Source organism: Elephas maximus, chromosome 6 (genome assembly GCF_024166365.1).
Source record: "Elephas maximus indicus isolate mEleMax1 chromosome 6, mEleMax1 primary haplotype, whole genome shotgun sequence".
NCBI classification, from domain to species: Eukaryota; Metazoa; Chordata; class Mammalia; order Proboscidea; family Elephantidae; genus Elephas; species Elephas maximus.
Window position 1 is genome coordinate 29,463,826 of NC_064824.1, and position 19,452 is coordinate 29,483,277.

General features: G+C 40.4%; 1 protein-coding gene across 5 annotated transcripts in view; it reads left to right on the plus strand.

Annotated features, from left to right (window-relative positions):
• Positions 1–19,452, plus strand: part of MGAT5 (alpha-1,6-mannosylglycoprotein 6-beta-N-acetylglucosaminyltransferase) — a 425,977-nt gene that overhangs the window by 296,223 nt on the left and 110,302 nt on the right. The window lies entirely within an intron of this gene.

The following is a 19,452-nucleotide window of genomic DNA, read 5'->3' on the forward strand; positions in this document are numbered from 1 at the left end:
TGAGAGCTATTAGTAAAGCCAGATAGCCAAATTTGATAGTGTTTGTGCCCAAAATGAATTTATCATTTAAGTCAACAGACCCTTAGTGATGATACATCATCTTCTGGAAATGAAAGCTTATGAATTCCTCAGCTAACTTGGATGCTCAGGGTGAAGAATTCCCATTTTCCAAAATTATTAGAATAACTTTAAAGCCACTGGTTTCCATCAGAGAATTTCTGAGATTTGAATGTTTCCTTTGTTAAGACTCAAGGGGCCCCTGTCCTTGAGGACAACCATGTGATTAACCTTCCTCCTTGTGTGCATCCACTGGATGACTCTGTCTGCAGGCTCAGTAAATGTGTCATAACAAGCACATTGGACTAATCCTTGGTTGTTATGTTTGAGGAGGGAGAATTAAGAAGGATTACGGATAATGGGAGAACAATTTTAAAAATTAAAATTTGGTTTTTACATGTTCTTTTTGGCTTAGAGAGATTTGTGAGAGGTGGCTATAGGCATTGTAAACATTATAGGTGTTGTTCTTGGAGCTAAATCATCCTGTTATTGCTGCCTGTCCTTGGGGAACAGCATTGGGCGTATTGGTGACAGATGGCTGTCAGCATGGTGAGGCTTGGTAAGAAGTTAGGTGGCAGCTTGACTTTGCTGTGTAACTTTTAGGGACGGGGGTGAGGTGGGACAAAAGAACCTAAGAAGTGACCTGTGTGTATGTCAAGAGACAGCAAAGGTTAGCTCTGTCCATAATGGCCAGAACTGCCTGAATGAAATGATGTGTTTATGCCCACCACGAGGTGGGGTTTCCCTGAGAGGCTTTTCTGGAAAGTATAAAATTATCTTGTAAAATGTTGGAATTCTGAGTCCTGAATCATCTTCCATCCTTCATGGATGGAGGATTTCAGCAGTGTTGGTTGATTGAATTAAAAGAATTTTACTGCTTAAAATGTAACTAAAGACAAACACATGGATTAACCTGGGATGGGGATATATTTCCTGACTATGACACAGAATTCAGCAGGAATCGAGAAACAAATGATACATTTGACTGTATTTTTTTTTTAAAGGAACTGCGTGGCAAAAAAAAAGAAAAAACCACTGTAAACAAGTTATATCACAGGCACAGCGTTAATATCACTTGTACAAAGAACTATGTATTGAGAATAAAAAATCCACAATCCAATGGGAAACAGGCAAAACGTACTAAGAGTTCCAAGGAAAAAGAAATTCATAGCCCCAAACATATGAAAAGATATTTAACCAGTTGCATGAGAGAAATGCATTTTAAAACTGCACTGAGATGCCATGTCCCACTTACTGAATTGGCAGAATTCCAAAAGTTTGACAACATACCTATTCTGTTGGTGATAAACCAAGCAAAGCAGGCCGTCTACCCTGATGATGGGAATACCACATGGTATCACCCCTGTTGTTGTTGCTGTTAGGTGCTGTCGAGCCAGTTCCGACTCATAGCAACCTTACGCACAATGGAATGAAACACTGCCTGGTCCTGTGCCGTCCTCAAAATCTTTGTTATGCTTGAGCTCATTGCTGTAGCCACTGTGTTAGTTGTACCCTGTGGGAGGGTATTTGCGTAGATCTAGCAAAACTAAACTACTTACACGTTTTTTCTTTAAATGAGCAGACCCATATCTTTGAACCTTTCTCAAATGAGCAAAAATAAAAAATGGCATATACATTAGAAATGAGAAAGGTCTCCAATCAATGATCTAAGTCACTAACTCAAGAAAGTAGAAAACCAAAATAAACCTAAAGCAAGCAGAAAGAATGAAATAATAAAGTTAGCAAAAATCAATGAAATTGAAACAGGAAAACAGTAGAGAAAATTAATGAAACAAAGATCTGGTTCTTTGAAAAAAATCAATAAAATGAATAAACCTCCAGCAAGCTTGACAAAATAAAAAGAGAGAAAATGCAAATCACCAGTATCAGAAATGAAACAGGAATTTTCACAACAGATCTTATGGTCATTAAACATATAATAAGGGAATACTGTGAACAACTTTACAGTCATGAATTTGACAACTTATAAGAAATGGACCAATTCCTCAAAATTCACAAACTTCTAAAACTCAGCCAAGATAAAATAGATAACATGTCTAGTCATATAACTTTTTTTTAGTTGAAATTTTAATTTAAAAGCTCACAAAAATGAAACCTCTAAGCCCAGGTGGTTTCACTGGAGAATTTTACCAAACATCCAAAAAAGAATTTTCACCAATTCTATACAGTCTCTCGTGGCTTTATTTGTGATAGGAAAAGACTAGAAACAACCTACATGTTCATAACAGGGGACTGAGTGGGTAATATATTTCATTGATTTAGTGAAGTACTGTATCTCTGGGGAAAGGGATGAGGAGGGTCTCCACTAGTACAGAGGGTGTTGTCTAGGATATATTAATAAAAACCAAGGTGTAGACCAGTGTGTAGAGTTATTCCCCTCTATATAAGAAGGGGATATGGAAGAGGGTGTGTGTCTGTGTGTCTGTGTGCATGAATTTGCTTATGTTTTCAAAAAAACCAATGGAAAGATAAATAAGAAACTAATACAGATGATTACCATTGGAGGAGGGGCGTGCAGGGACAGATATAGAAGGCAGATGTCTCTAAATGTTCCTTGTTTTGACTTTGGAGCCATATAGATGTTTTACATAACTAAAAAAAATTTTTAAATAAATTAAAAAAAAAAAAGCATTCACCAAACATTGAAACCACCACATGTCAGTTTGTCATACTGTGGCTGCTTGGGTGTTGCTATGAAGCTGGAAGCTATTTCCAGGTATTTCAAATACCAGCTGGGTTACCCATGGTGGACAGGTTTCAGCGGAGCTTCCAGACTGGGAAGAAGAACCTGATGGTGTACTTGTGAAAAGATTGACCAGTGAAAACCTTGTGAATACCAGCAGAATATCGTCTGACAGTGCTGAAAGGGCTAGTGCTGAAAGATGAGCCCGTTAATTTGGAAGGCACTTAAAAGACAACTGGGGAAGAGCTGCTTCTTCAGAGTCAACCTTAATGGTATGGATGGGGTAAAGCTTTCGAGACCTTCGTTTGCTCAAGTGGCATGACTCAAAATTAAAAGAAGCAGCCACAAACATCCGTTAATAGTTGGAACATGGAATGTATGAAGTTTGAATCTAGGAAAATTGGAAGTCATCAGAAATGAAATGCACAAAAATCAATATCCTAGGCATTAGTGAGCTGAAAATGGATTGGTATTGGCCCTTTTGAATCAGGCAGTCATATGGTCTACTATGACCAATTAAAGGGGAATGGAGTTCCACTTTAAGTTCACTGTCAGAAAGAACATTTCAATTTCTGTCCTAAAGTACAATGCTGTCAGTGATAGGGTAATATCTATACACTTACAAGGAAGACCAGTTAACACGACTATTACTCAAATTTACACACCAACCACTAAGGCCAAAGAAGAGGAAATTGAAGATTTTCACAAACTTCTGCAGTCTGAAATTAATCAAACATGGGATCAAGATGCATTGATAATTACTGGTTAGAACACACTCGGCATTTCTCAAGCTGAAGGAACTGATGAAAAAATTCAAACCGTGAATTGCAAGTTTGATGGATTCTGTGGGGAAAATACTGAAGATGCCAGAAGCATCAAAAGAAAATAGAAGGAATACACAGAGTCACTATACCAAAAACAATTGATCAGCATTCAGCCATTTCAGGAGGTAGTGCATGATCAAGAACCAGTGATACTGAAGGAAGGGAGTCTAAGCTGTACTGAAGGTGTTGGCAAAAAACAAGGCTCCCGGAATTGATAGAATACCAATTGAGATGTTTTAACAAATGGATGCAACACTGAAGTGCTCACTCATCTGTGCCAGGAAATTTGGAAGACAGCACCTGTCCAACCAACTGGAAGAGATCCATATTTGTGCCCATTCCAAAGAAAGGTGATCCAACAGAATGCAGAAATTATCAAACAATATCATTAACATCACAAGCAAGTAAAATTTTACTCAAGATAATTCAAAAACAGTTGCAGCTATACATTGACAGGGTACTGCCAGAAATACAAACTGGATTCAGAAGAGGATGCTGAATGAGGGATATCATTGCTGGTGTTACATGGATCTTTGCTGGAACAGAAAATACCAGTAAGATGTTTACCAGTGTTTTATTGACTATGCAAAGGCATTCAGCTGTGTGGATCATAACAAATTATGGATAACATTGGGAAGAATGGGAATTCCTGAACACTTAATTGTGCTCATGAGGAACCTATACATAGACCAAGAGGCTGTTGTTCGAACAGAACAAGGGAATACTGTGTGTTTTAAAATCAGCAAAGGTGTGCGTCAGAGTTGTATCCTTTCACCGTATTCATTCTGTATGCTGAGCAAATAATCTGAGAAGGTGAACTATATGAAGAAGAACACGGCATCAAGATTCGAAGAAGACTCATTAACAGCCTCAGTTGTGCGATGACACAACCTTGCTTGCTGAAAGTGAAGAGGACCTGAAGCACTTACTGATGAAGATCAAAGACCACAGCCTTCAATATGAATTAAACCTCAACGTACAACAAAAATCCTCACACTGGGACCAATAAGCAACATCATGATAAACAGAGAAAATATTGAAGTCGTCAAGGATTTCATTTTGCTTGGATCCAAAATAATGCCCATGGAAGCAACAGTCAAGAAATCAAATGATGTATTGCATTGGGCAGATCTGCTACAAAAGATCTCTTTAAAGTGTTGAAAAGCAAAGGTGTCACTTTGAGGACTAAGGTGTGCCTGACCCAATATCCTCATATGCATGCGAAAGCTGGCCAATGAATAAAGAAGACAGAAGAATTGATTCCTTTGAATTACGGTATTGGCGAAGAGTATTGACTATGCCATGGACTGCCAAAAGAATGAAAATTCTGTCTTGGAAGTAATACAACCAGAGTGCCCCTTGGAAGTGACGATGGTGAGACTTTGTTTTACACACTTTGGACATGTGATCAGGAGGGACCAGTCCCTGGAGAGGGACATCAACCTTGGTAAAGTAGAGGGTCAGCAAAAAAGAGGAAGACCTTCAATGAGATGGATTGACAGGGTGGCTTCAACAATGGGCTGAAATATACCAATGATTGTAAGGATGGCGCAGGACTGAGCAGCGTTTTGTTCTGTTGTACATAGGGTCACTATGAGCTGGAACCAACTCGACAGCACCTAACAAAAACAATGAACATTGAAAACAGGTAGAAATAAATAAATGAAACAAACAAACCTAACTATCAGTCAGGCCGGTGTTAATCCCTCACACAGAGAAAATAATGACTTCAAGTGACTTTAAAACCCAGTATTTTTTAAAACATTCTTATGTAATTATTTGAAACTATTATCAGTATGTTGTAGAAATCAAGATTTTTAGTATGGAAGTATATAAAAGTATAAAATTACTTTAGAAGAATAAAAGTAAAGGATTTAAGCATAGACTCTATAGTCTTCAGTTTGAATAGAAAATATCAGTATGAGCTCATTTTTTTCTCTTAGCGACCTACGTATAACAGAATGAAACATTGTCTGGTCCTGTGCCATCTTCACAGTCATCGGTGTGCTCGAGCCCATTGTTGCAGCCACTGTGTATTTTGAGTGGATTTCAACTTACACGGTTCATCTTCAGCACTATATAGGACAGCGTTTTATTTTGATATATGGGGTTTTCACTGGCTAATTTTCAGAGGTAGATTGCCAGGCCTCTCTTCCTAGACTGTCTTAGTTTGGAAGCTCTGCTGAAACCTGTCCACCACGGGTGACCCTGCTGGTATTTGAAATACCAGTAGCATAGCTTCAGCATCGTAACAACACAAACCACCGTAGTATGACAAACTGACAGATGAATGATGGACTCCAGAAAACCCCAGAAAATCCAGTCAGTCACCTTTGCAAGTTACTGGGACACCAACTCATACTTTGAAAAGTAAAGGAAAAGAATCCAGCCTTTATCCTGCCTCTCTAGGACAAATTGTATTTGAAGGCAATCAAATAGTTGATGAGAGAGAGTGGTTAATTATAGAGAAATCACAGCTAATAAATGCAAGGGGGTGATAAGATTAGAAAATCAGCATTTTGAAAACCCATAATGAACAGTGGAACAAGGCAGTGATCATCAGTGGTTGATGGAAAAATTCCTCATGGATGAGACTGTGAAGGAAATAGGACAAAGAAGCAGTTGGAGACCTTTGTCAAGATGAGATGTGTCTGGGCTGGGGAATTTGCAGCATGTTAAAAACTGTCTCCTGCAGCCTGCTCTCCGGAGCCTGACTTACAGAGAACTTGGGTGCAACCTTCAGAGAAGGGCCTCCCTTCCCACATGGCAGAGGAGCTGGGTCCACTCAGGCCTTTTCCTCAAAATCCTCCAAAATCCTCCATGCCCTCACCGTTTGGGTGAATGTGGTCGTTCTAAAGGTCTGAAGGGTATAAGAAGAAAATGTCAGAATTTATGTGTATTCCTTCTTAATTTAAAAAAAAATAAGAAAGAAACAAATTTACATGCATAATAAATGTACTGAAATCCCTGGGTGACGCTCAGCTGCTAACTGAAAGATTGGAGGTTCAAGTCCACCCAGAGGTGCCTCGGAAGGAGAGCCTGGTGATCTGCCTCCAGAAAACCAGCCATTGAAAACCCTGTGGGGTACAGTTCTGTTCTGATACACACGGGGTCTCCGTGAGTCTCAACTCTACAGCAACTGCTTTTTCTGGTTTATAATATATAAAACGAAAATAACCAAATCTGATGTCGTGGACTGATGGCAACCCCATGTATTACAGAATAGAACTGCTCCATAGGGTTTTCTTGGCTGTAACCTTTATGGAAGCAGATTGCCAGGTCTTTCTTCCATGGCACTACTGGGTAGATTCAAATCTCCAGCTTTTAGGTTGGTAGTCAAGTGCAAACTGTGCCACCCAGGGACATTTTTCATATATGGATTGATAGTAATCATGACATAATTTGCATATAAAAATGTACATGTATCGAGGGCATACTCAGACTTTTGTGTGCTTAGGTTGTTTTTTACCAATTGGGGTGCACAATTGAAAGTTTGGGGACCATAGAAATGGAGTATTATACTTGTAGAATCATGTTTTCTTCAAGTCCAGCTGTCTTGTTAGCACTTAGCAGTGTTCTGATATGAGTGCTCCCCTCCTCAAAAAAAAAAAAAAAAAAACCTGTTGCCATCGAGTTGATTCCGACCCGTAGCGACCTCATAGGACAGAGTAGAACTGCCCCATAGGGTTTCTAAGGAGCCGCTGGTGGATTCGAACTGCCAACCTTTTAGTTAGCAGCTGAGCTCTTAACCACTGCCCCACCAGGACCCGGTATGAGGGCAGTGCAGAGAAAATCTGGGAAGCCAAGTTAGAGAAGGCCCAGAAGGTGAAGAAAAATGGTGGAGAAAAACTCCCCATTACTGAAGCATCTTTAGGAGCAGGGAAATGAACTACTCTGGATCACTTTTGCATGCTTGACTACTCATGGTTTCCTTCTCACTGTAAGGTTGCTTCCTCACTAAGTTGGTAGAGTTTCTACAAGTTGAAAAGCCTTTATTTTGCCTCATGGTTTTGCCCCAAATCTCAGAAGTTCACCGGAGCCATCCCCTCCATGTATTTAGTTTGCAGTTGGGTATTTTAGTAGGTGTCAGCACAGACTGCCTGATACCTTTCTAAGAACCTTCTAGAAGGACCACGTAGTTCGACAACAGGAAGGCTCTTTGACTAGATCTGCTGAGTGATGTTTTTTCTAGAAGCTGAAAAGTCCACTCGTTCCTTTCTATTCACCTTCAAGGCCTGGCCCTCCTCCCCCTGTTCCCCTCTTGTCTAGACCCTAGCATGGCCTCTGAGCTAGACACTGAGGCCTTCATACTGCCACCAGAGCTAGCTCCTAAAAGTTCATCTAGGATCAAGGTATTCATCCTCAGAAACCACAGCACCTTCCATTTGCCCATGCAGTCAAGCCCAAACCCCGCATCTCTGAGTCCAAGACCCTTGGCACTGTGGCCTTGAGCCTCCCTTCCCTTCTCTCCTCCCACCACATACCTCCCCAAGCCCTGGTCCCAGCCTCACCCACAGCTTCCTGGTCTCTAAAAGATGCCACTCAGAAACATCTCCTTCAAATCACCCTTACAGCAAAATGTTACTTTTTCTTTAAGGTTCTATTTAAATGACTTTCTCAGACTTTCGAATCAAATTTTAAAATGATAATAATGGTTCCATTTGGGGTTATGGGTTACTTTTTTGGGTGGAAGGAGATGTTCCCTCTTTTTTGTAATAAACCCCAAATGGAACCAGCTCCAGACAGAACCATTATTATCATTTAGGGATTTTTCCTTTTATGTTTTTCACATATATATTTTTACATGAAAGGTGATCAAATGGAATGTGGAAATTATCAAATAATATCATTAATGTCACATACTAGCAAAATTTTGCTGAAGGTAGTTCAAAAACAACTGCAGGTGTACATTGGAAGGGAACTGCCAGAAGTTCAAGCTGAATTCAAAGAGGACATGGAACAAGAGATATCACTGCTGATATCAGGTGGTTGCTGGCTGAAAGCAGGGCGTACCAGAAAGATGTTTACCTGAGTTTTATCGACTATGGAGGTATTCAGCGGTGTGGATCATAACGCATTATAGATGACTTTACGAAGAAGGGAAATTCCAGAACACTTTATTGTGTTCTGGAATTTGTGGAATATGTGGAACGTGTACATGAATCAAGAGGCAGTCATTCAAACGGGCATGTTGCTGGGTTTAAATTTGGAAAAGGTGTGCTTCAGGGTTGTACCCTTTCACCTTACTTAATCTATATGCTGAACAACTACTCTATGAAGCTAGACTATGTGACTATGAAGAAGAACACAGCATCAGGCTTGAAGGAAGACTTATTAGCAACCTGTAACATGCAGATGACATAACCTTGCTTGCCAAAAATGAAGACAACTTGGAGCGCTTTACTGATGAAAGCCAAAGACTACAGCCTTCAGTATGGATTATGCCTGAATGTAAAGAAAATGAAAATCCTAACAACTGGACTAATAAACATCATGATAAATGGAGAAAAAATTGAATTTGTCAACAGTTTCATTCTACTTGGATCAACAATGTCCATGGAAGTAGCAGTGAAGATATCAAATGATGTATTGTGTTAGGCAAATCAGCTTTCAAAGACCTCTGGCAAAGATGTTGCTTTGAAGACTAAGGTGCGCCTGACCCAAGCCATGGTCTTTTCAGTCACTTCATATACATGTGAAAGCTAAACAATGAAGAAGGAAAACTGAAGAATTGATGCATTTGAATTGTAGTGTTGGTGAAGAATATTGACTATATTACAGACTACCAGAAGAGCGAACCAATCAGTCTCAGAAGAAATACATCCAGGATGCACCTTAGAAGTAAGGATGGTGAGACTTCAGCTCACTTAACTTTGGACACATCATCAGGAAAAATCAATCACTAAAGACATCATGGTAGAGGGTCAGCGAAAACAAGGGAAACTGTGAGATGGATTGGCATAATCCATTGACGCAAACATATCAACAATCAAGAAGATGGTGCAGTGGTTAAAATCGGCTCTAAACAAAAGGTCAAGAGTTCGAACCTACCAGCTGCTCCGCAGGAGAAAGATGTGGCAGTCTGCTTCCATAAAGATTTACAGCCTTAGAAACCCTGTGGGGCCGTTCTACTGTGTCCTGTAGGGTTGCTATGAAAATTGGAATCAACTTAAAGGCAGTGATTCCCCCCCGCCACTTACTAAATCATAATTTTTTCAGAGTTCTGCTCAGACTTTTAAACCATTCTTTACAAGGCTGTTTTATGTTCCACCAAGTGGTATCTCCTAATTTGTATTCATTTTGGGATACTTTTGTTATTTCTTGATGAGAATTAGTTGTTGCCCTTTCTCTGCTTATTCTGCATTTGGCTTGCCCCTAAGTTTAGGCATTCTTTCAGTCTGCTTGGTACGGCCAACTGTGGCTTGTTAGGCATGCTGCTTGTTGTAAGCTCTCGAAGGCAATCTTTTTATTTTTCATAATCCCAAACAAGGTACATTATACATCAATAAATAAATGCAAGAAACTTAGTCACAGAGAAGAATAAAATAGAAGGCAGTTACCTATACCATTTAGAAGAGCAAAATGAAACTCTGAAATTGATGACTTGCAGCTTGGATTATCCTGCATTGGGATAGTTCTAATTATCTGCATGACATCCTACTTCACAAGTTCATCTGGCTGTGTCAAAACGCCAGCAGTGGGAAAACGTCTTTATCTGACTGAGTGCTTCCCTCCCTTTCCCTGGAAATGGAAACTATGGTTGGAAGTAACAATAGCAGAGATTATGAGTTTCCTCTTCCCTCGTTTCAGGCAAGTTTTGTTTCAGACCTATTTTTACATCCTACAGTTGAAAAAGTTCAGAAACCTTTAGCAGTCTGCTTAACAGCCTCTCTAGGCATCTCATTATCAGAGCATTTCCTTGGTCTCTAAGCAACACTGTTTATATGAGTTTATTTATTTTTGAGTACCTGCAAAGTTTTGGCTGTCACTCACATATGAAGACACTAGAGAATTTGCTTTCTGGGTGCTCACGTTCTGTAGTGTAGTCAAGGCTGAAGAATATTCAGCATTTCTTGGTACATGTGAAATTTGGGTGCAAAGCCAGGGAGCTGTAACAGAGTTGAGTGAAGAACAAATTAGGGATTCTGGAGGTGTTTAGCTCCAGAATCTAAGGTAGGGATGTTTTTCTGTTTTGTTCATTACTGAAACTCCAACACATTGAAGAGTATCTGGCCCATACTAGTTGTCCAGAAAATATTTATTAAATGAATTAAGCTAGGTGAACAATAATGCCTTTCTGTTCTTAGTCCATGTAACAGTGTAGGAAAGGGTAAGAAATACTGTACAAATTTAAGGCTTGTGGCCTTGTCATACTCTCTTCCGTCTCCCACAAAACTTATCCACATGGTTGGCCTTATAAGAATTGTTGAAACCATATTGTTTGCTCTTGTCATTCATGTTCTCATTCTTTGAATTTCTCCCAGAATTTTGGGTGCAGAGCCATTTTTATTTGCATGATCAAACTGGAATGATGGCTTAGGTACCAAAAATATTGCCTGACAAAGCAGGAATTTTAGAAATAAGCCAGTTCACCCTCATGGACATGGTAAACCTGTTGGTTTCAGCCAAGGATAAGTCACCTCCGTATACAATTTTCTTTTTACGGCATGAAAACAAAGGAGCTATTTATATTCATACTGCCTTTTTAGTCGTTAGGCTGGATCATGAGGACTCTTGCCTTTTACTTCTGTGCAGACCAGTGAGTAATAGGATCAGCCTCACGGCTCCTCTAGTCTGAATCTCTGCCTTCTTAAGCAGTATTCTTCTAAGGAGTCCATCCCCTCATAAATGACTTTATGACACGCTGGTGCACTTTCTGCCAACAGTCCAGGCACTCACCTCCTTTACTCAACTGCACATTATAGTTTCCTTAGTCTGCATCCTAGCCTTCTCTCAAAGACGTAGCATCACTACCATTAAAAAAAAAAAAATCACTTTTGGGGAAATTTGAAATACAACACTTGTACATATGACTTCTAAAACCAGATTACTTATTGTGACCTGACTTTGTTTTCCAGTATTTTTTTTTTTCTATTGTATCAGTTTCATCATTGTCAGAATAAGCCTCAATATCAGGAAGATGACGGCAGCCAAGATTCTTCCTCAGTGTTTCCTTATGAAATTTTTTAAACATACAGAAAAGATGGAAGAATTGTACAGTCGAAATCCACAGCCTAGAGTCTACAATTAAGAATTTGCTCTATTTACTGTATGACATACCAATCCATAGGCCCGTCCTCCATCCACCTTTAAAAAAATAGCTGATGTTTCTCAGCAACTCATAAAACTACTAAACAGAAAATCAGCAAGGATATAAAAGAACTGAACAACAGTATCAGCCAACAGGATGTAATAGACATTTATAGAACCAAAAACCAAACCCAATGCCACTGAGTCGATTCCAAGTCATAGCGACTCTGTAGGATAGAGTCAAATTCTCCCCTGTGGTTTCTAAGGAGTGACTGGTAGATTGAAACTGCTGACCTTTTGGTTAATAGCCGTTGCTCTTAACCATTGTGCCAGCAGTGCTCCAGTTGCTTTTGAGAATTGCAAAATAGTACAGCCATTGTGGAAAGTAGTTTGGAGGCTCCTCAAAAAACTAAAAATGGAACTACCATAAAAAATTTTTTTTTTTTTAATATGACCCAGCAATTCCACTCCTAGGTATATACCCAAAAGACTGAAACCAGAAACCTATACACCAATGTTCATTGCAGTACTATTCACAGTAGGCAAAAGGTGGAAACAACCTAAATGCCCATCAACAGATGAATGGATAAACAAAATGTGGTACTTACATGCAATGGAATACTACTTTTAGCCAGTAGAAGAAAGGAAGTCTTGATTCATGCTGCAGTATGAATGGAGCTTGAAGACATGATGAGTGAAATAAGTCAGTTGCAGAAAAACAAATATTGTATGACCTCATTTATATAAAAGGACAAGAAAAGGCAAATGTATAGAGATCAAAGTTTATTAGTGACTGCTAGGGATCAGGGGGGAATGAGGGTTAACAGTGTTGGAAAAATCACACTGATTAAAGGTAGAGTTACACAGCTGATTATTTTAAGTGATGTCAATAAATTGTACAACTATGAAAAGTTGAGCTGGCAAAAGTTGTGTGATGGATATCGTCTTAGTTATCTAGTGCTGCTATAACAGAAATACCACAAGTGGGTGGCTTTAACAAAGAGAAATTTATACTCTCACAGTTTGGGAGGCAAAAAGTCCAAATTCAGGGCACCAGCTCCAGAGGACAGATTTCTCTCTCTCTGTTGGCTCTGTGAGATGGTCTTCGTTGTTCATCTTCCTCTGGTCTTGGAGTTACTCTGCACAGGAACGCCAGGTCCAAAGGATGAGCTTTGCTCCGAGCTGTGCTTTCTTGGTGGTAGGAGATCCCTCTGTCTCTCTGCTCACTTCTCTCTCTTATATCTCAGAAGTGATTGAGTCAAGATACAACCTAATCTTGTAAATTGAGTGCTGCCTCATTAACATACCTGCCTCTACTTCTGCCTCATTAACATCCTAGAGGTAGGATTTACAACACGTGGGAAAATCACATCAGATGACAAAATCATGGACAGTCATACAATACTGGGAATTGTGGCCTAGCCAAGTTGACACACATTTTTGTGGGACACAGTTCAGTCTATAACATTCTACCCTTTGGTCCCCCAAAATTCATGTCCTTGCTACATGTAAAGCAAACACTTTCATGCCATCATATCATCCCAAAAGTCTTAAATCAATTCCAAGCCCAGATTCCATATGGAGGCAAAATTTCTTTTCATCTATGAAATGTATAATACAAGTTATCTGCTTCAAAAGTACAGTGGTGGAACAGGCACAAGGTAGACATTTCTATTACAAATGAGAGAAATTAAAGGGAAAGAAGGGATAACAGGTACCGAGCAACTCAGCACAATATATTACATTAGCTCTCAAGGCTTGAAAATAATCCTCTTTTCCCTGAGACCATTTATGCAGTGGTCCTGTCCTCCAGAATCTGGGTGTTAGCCATGCTGTCTGGATTCTGGATGGAGGTCCCTCCATTTTGGGCTTCAGCTCAGCCTTCCAGGCCCAGTGGGATGGCAACTCTGCTCCCTTGCATTTGGATAGTCCCATTCTCCTAGTCTGTCTGGAGTGGCTACTCCACCCCTTCGGCCCTGGCAGGCCCTGTTCTCCTGCCCCGTGGGCATGGCAGCCCTACCCCCTCAGCTTTGGACAGCTCATCTGGTCCCATCCCACTGGTACTCGTGAATGGCAGCCCCACACTCCAGAACCAAGTTGGTAAAAATCTGATTGTTTGAAATGTTGTCACCAGGAATTGTCGAACTGACTGTGGACACAGCTGGATTCAGGGCTGAGAGGACATCCTGGCTCTGTTCTTTCCCTGGGTTATGTTCTGCTCACGTGGACTATCCTTAGGGGTGCAGAGGTGACCATCTGCAGCTCTGGACTTACATCCTGCCAGCTTAGTAATCACAATGGAAAAACGGTTTCTTCATAAGTGCCTCTGACAAGTCATGGTGACACTGATTGGCTGGGCTTGGATCATACACACAACCCCCAACTGATCACTAGTTAGGGTCGCGTCCTGTGGGTTATGTGCCCCCTGGAATTATGAAAGGAAACTTGGGGTCAGAATTGGCAGCGCTCCCACCACCTGGACAGGACAGAATTGCATGGTTTGGAAAAGGCGGTTAGTTCCACAAAGGGATGCTGGGCCGATCAGAACCACAGGACGTCCACACCTGACGGAATGGCTTCAGACACATCAAACAGGGAAGCGCTGCGCTGCTTTAACGAGCAGTGATGAGCTGCGGTCGTTAACCTATGGCTCAATGTGCAAGTGAAAAAAGAAGTTTACAAAAGAGTACCTAGGTGTAGTAGGATTCAATTTTGGTCTGAAAGATAATAATCCATAAGCCTGGGAAAAAAGCCCACTAATAGTGCTTATTTCTAGATGGCAAGGACATGGATGGCTTCTCTCACTCTCTTTTTTTTTTTTTTGCCTTCAGCCTTTCTCTATTACCTGAAAAAAGTTGATAAAAACCATTTCTATTTAGAGAAAAGAAAAGCTTATTTGTTGTGGAAGTCTCAGCAAGAATCATTGAGGCTCAGACTAAGAAAGGGGAAGAAAAGGGGACTAGGTTGATGGATTTTGAGAAACCAACATCCCAGGACTTGGTAATGGCCTGGCTGTGAGGGTAGAAAGAAGAGCCCAGTCTCGCTCTCGGGTCTCTGCTCTTTGGTATGAGAATATGCAACACTGTAGGGCCCACTTCAGTTAAAGGCCAAACAGACAACCTGTTAAAATAAATATTTGCAAAAGAGACTCCACAGTTAACTTGTACACCAGTGTTTATTCCAGCATTACTCACAATAGCCAAACGGTGGGAAGGGCCCAAGTATCCATCAAGGAATGAATGAATAAACAAAGTGTGGTACATCCATACAATGAAACACTATTCAGCCATAAAGAGAAACGAGGTTTTGATAACATGCTGCAACACAGATGGACCTTGAAACCGTTAATCTGAGTGAAATAAGTCATTCTCAAAAGGGTAAATACTGTAGGATTCCGTTTATATGGAATATCTAGAACAGGAAATGCACAGGCCAACAGTTTATCAGTGGTGCCAAGCGATGGAGGGAGGAGTGGTGTTGCTTAAGGGGTACTGTTTGTGGTGATGAAAAAATTTTTGGAAATGGTGACTGGTGAGAGTTGCACAGCATGGTGAATGTCATTAATGTCACTGAATTGTACAGGTAAGACTTCTTGAAACAGCAAAATTTTTTTTTCGGCAATAAAATCTATTTTATCATGATTAAAAAAACGAATATTCGTACTTATTAGAGATGTTTGGGACTTAGTGTAGGAAAAAAACAGACCTGGGAGGTTTTGTGCAATTGGAAGAAAGATCAGTTTGTGTTAACACAAATTTTGAATCTTAGTTTAAAAGAGGATATGATTACTGCTGGTGAATATGATGTATACTTCATTTATTATGCCGTCTCTAAGCCCTGGGAGAGCAGAAATCACCTTTATGTTAAACCGACCAGTTGCCATCCAGTCAGCTCTGGCCCATGGTAGCGTCACGTGTGTCAGCGTAGAACTGTGCTCCACGGGGTTTTCAGTGGCTGATCTTTCAGAAGTAGATCTCCAGGCCTTTCTTCTGAGGAGCCCCTGGGTGGACTCAAACCACCAATCTTTTGCTTAGCAGCCTAGCGTATTAATCATTTGCACCACCCAGAGACTTTTTTTTTCCCTAAATTTTATTTGGTTGTTGTTGAGAATATACACAGCAAAACCTACACAATACAACTGTTTCTACATGTACAATTTAGTGACATTGATTACGTTCTTTGAGTTATGCAACCATTCCTACCCTCTTTTTCTAAGTTGTTCCTCCTCCATTGACATGAACTCACTGCCCCTTAAGGTTCCTATCTAATCGTTTGAGTTGCTGTTGTCATCCCCATAGACTGTTTCTGTTATTGTCCGTCAATACTTAGCATATATCCTGGTTTTTCAGAAGAGCTCTCTACAATGTTTGTTGTTGAATGAATTATTCAAGCAAAGCTGATGGTATTTCTCGAAAGTACTCATTGGTGTAATCTGCTTAGTGAGCCCATCAAGCCAATTTTTAATAATTTGTAAATCGGTGCTTAAAATAATGCTTTTCTTAATAAGAAAAATGTTTTTCCTAAATTATTCTAAGACCATTATTAATATTTACCAAATGCCTTCTGGTGTAATGTAAAAAAAATGTATAGTATTCATTTATCTAAATAGTCAAGAATTGAAAACATCCCAACTGTCTTTTGGTAGGGTGTATTAGACAGGAATACCCTGTGTGGTACAAACAGTTGATGTGCTTGCCTGATTACTAAAAGGTTGGAGGTTTGAGTCCACCAAGAGATACTATGGAAGAAAGGCCTGGCAATCTACTTCCAGAAAAAAATCAGCCATGGAAAACCCCATGGAGTGCAGTTCTCTGACACACACAGGGTTGCTGTGAGTCAGAATCGATTCAATGGCAACTGGTTGTGGTTATCAGACAGAATTTCTGTCCAATCAGCTTAGTCAAAAGGGAGTTTTGTAAAAATGTTTCATGTAAAAAGATCAGCTTGGCCTGTCATAAATATGGTACAACTTACTCAAGAAATTGGGATAATACTATGTACAGGTAGTCTCCGACTTAGACAATGGAGCTCCGTTGCAATGACTCCATTGTAACTCAATTCTGACATAAGTCAAATACCTCATTATTTTTTTTAGTTTTCATTATTATTGCCTTTCAGTATCTTTATAAATCTGATCTTTATTTGTCTTTGGGGGTTGGAAACATTGATATAAACCTACAGATATATTTTAATACATACATACATGCATACATAAAAAAAATACCAAAATCATAAAAATTTACTTTGACAATGAAGAAGAGTTGGATGATGTTGGCTTTTTGTCAGTTGAAGTAATAACCCCACTTGTGGAACGTTCTGGATCATCTGGATTATCCCTGGGAATGGGGGTCGCATTTCTAGTCAGAAAATTAGTGAGAGCTGTCTGTCTGGTCCTTTTCTTTTTTTTCTTCATCTGTTTTGAGGTAACATCTCACTGCTTCCCATCTCTGCCTATCAACTTTCATCAGCGTTTGGTTCCGTGTTTTCAAGCAACTAAAGCCTCTGATTTAGTTTAGAAAAAAACAGCAAACCCTCTCATTGTAAAACTTTTTGGCAAGTTCTCTCCTTCCAGGGGTGGGGTTGGAAAAACACTAAATAGACAATAGATAAGTGGTAACTTTGGTGAAGGGTAGGACAGTACACAATACTGGGAAAGCCAGTACAACTTGAACAAGGCAAGGTCATGGGAGCTCCAGACTCTCTGAGGGACCAAATTGCTGGGCTTAGGGGACCGTGGTCTCAGGAACATCTAATTCAATTGGCATAACATAGTTTATAAAGAAAATGTTCTACATTCTACTTTGGTGAGTAGCGTCTGGGATCTTAAAAGCCTATTTGTGGCCATTTAAAATACTCCATTGGTATCACTCCTTCGGGAGCGAGGAAGAATGAAAACTGAAAGATATAAGGGAAAGATTAACCCAGAGGACTAATGGACCACATCTGCCATGGCCTCCACCAGACTGAGTGCAGTACAACTAGATGGTGCCCAACTACAACCACTAACTGCTCTGACAGGGATCACAATAGAGGGTCCCAGACAGAGCTGGAGAAAAATATAGAACAAAATTCTAACTCACAGAAGAAGACCAGACTTACTGGCCTGACAGAGACTGGAGAAATCCTGAGAGTATGGACCCTGGACACCCTTTTAGCTCAGTAATGAAGTCATTCCCGAGGTTCACCCTTTAGTCAAAGATTAGACAGGACCGTAAAACAAGTGAAACTAGGGGGGCACAACAGCCCAGGGGCAAGGACTAAAGGCAGGAGGGGACAAGAAAGCTGGTAATCGGGAAGCCAAGGTCGAGGAGGGAAAGTGTTCACATGCCATAGGGTTGTTAACCAATATCATAAAACAATATCTCCACTAACTGTTTAAGGAGAAGCTAATTTGTTCTGTAAACCTTCATCTAAAGTACAATTTTAAAAAAAGGAAAAAAATCATCTCTCTGGTCCTCAGCCTCTTGAACCCTCAGCACAGCCTCTGCCCTGACCTGTTTAGGCAAGTGTTACAAAGCTCTTCAGCATCATCAGGAAGTGCTCAGGGGTACCCGATTCCACTAGCAAGCCTTGGTCTGAAGGCGCTCAGCTCTCTCGCTCCATGGGTCTGCAAGCCTAGCTCTGCCACTAAGTGCCCAGAGGCAACCCATTCCACCAGGAACCCTCGTACCCAAAGCTCTCAGCTCTCTTACTCCATGGGTTGGCACACCCACTGTTAACCGCCTTGCTCCATGGGCTGGGAAGCCCACTGTACCATCTCACGAAGGTCTCCTGGTTCTGCTGCTGCCATGTCTCACTATCTTTGGGATGGCTCATTTTAAGTCTAGCAGGATGGCAAAACTATATATCTATATACATATATACATATATATGCGTGTGTGTATACACAAAAACACATACATATACATATATACATACATTTATATATACCCACTGCCGTCAAGTAGATTTCAACTCATAGCGACCCTATAGGACAGAGTAGAGCTGCACCATAGAGTTTCCAAGGAGCACCTGGCAGATTCAAACTGCCGACCTCTTGGTTAGCAGCTGTAGCACTTAACTAGTACGCCACCAGGGTTTCCATATACATATATGTGTGTGTGTGTGTATGGAGGTCCTGGGGGCACAGTGGTTAAGAGCTCTGCTACTAACCTAAAGGTCAGCAGTTTGAAGCCACTAGCTGTTCGTTGGAAACCCTATGGAGCAGTTCTACTCCTAATGGACTCATTGACAACAGGTTTGGTTTGGTTTTATATATACACTGGGTCTCATATATATTTTGGTCTATCTTATAATGTTGATTTCCTCTGAAGCATGTTCTACCACTGCCATACTCAGAGCCCAGATAATAAAATATTTGGACTACTAGGCTGTGCATTGGAATGGTTTAAGGAGCTTAGGCTCTGGAGCCAGCTGGCCTGGTGGAATCCGAACCTTGCCATTTCCTAGCATGTGGGCTTAGGTAGTGTGTAAGTAACTCTTGGCCTCTGTTTCTCATCTGTGCAAACATTGTATAGAAGGTTGTCATGAGTATAAAATCAGATCATCACTATGAAGCACTCAGCACAAAAGTCAGCACATAGAACTCAACCTTCAGGGATTTTTTTTTTAATCACA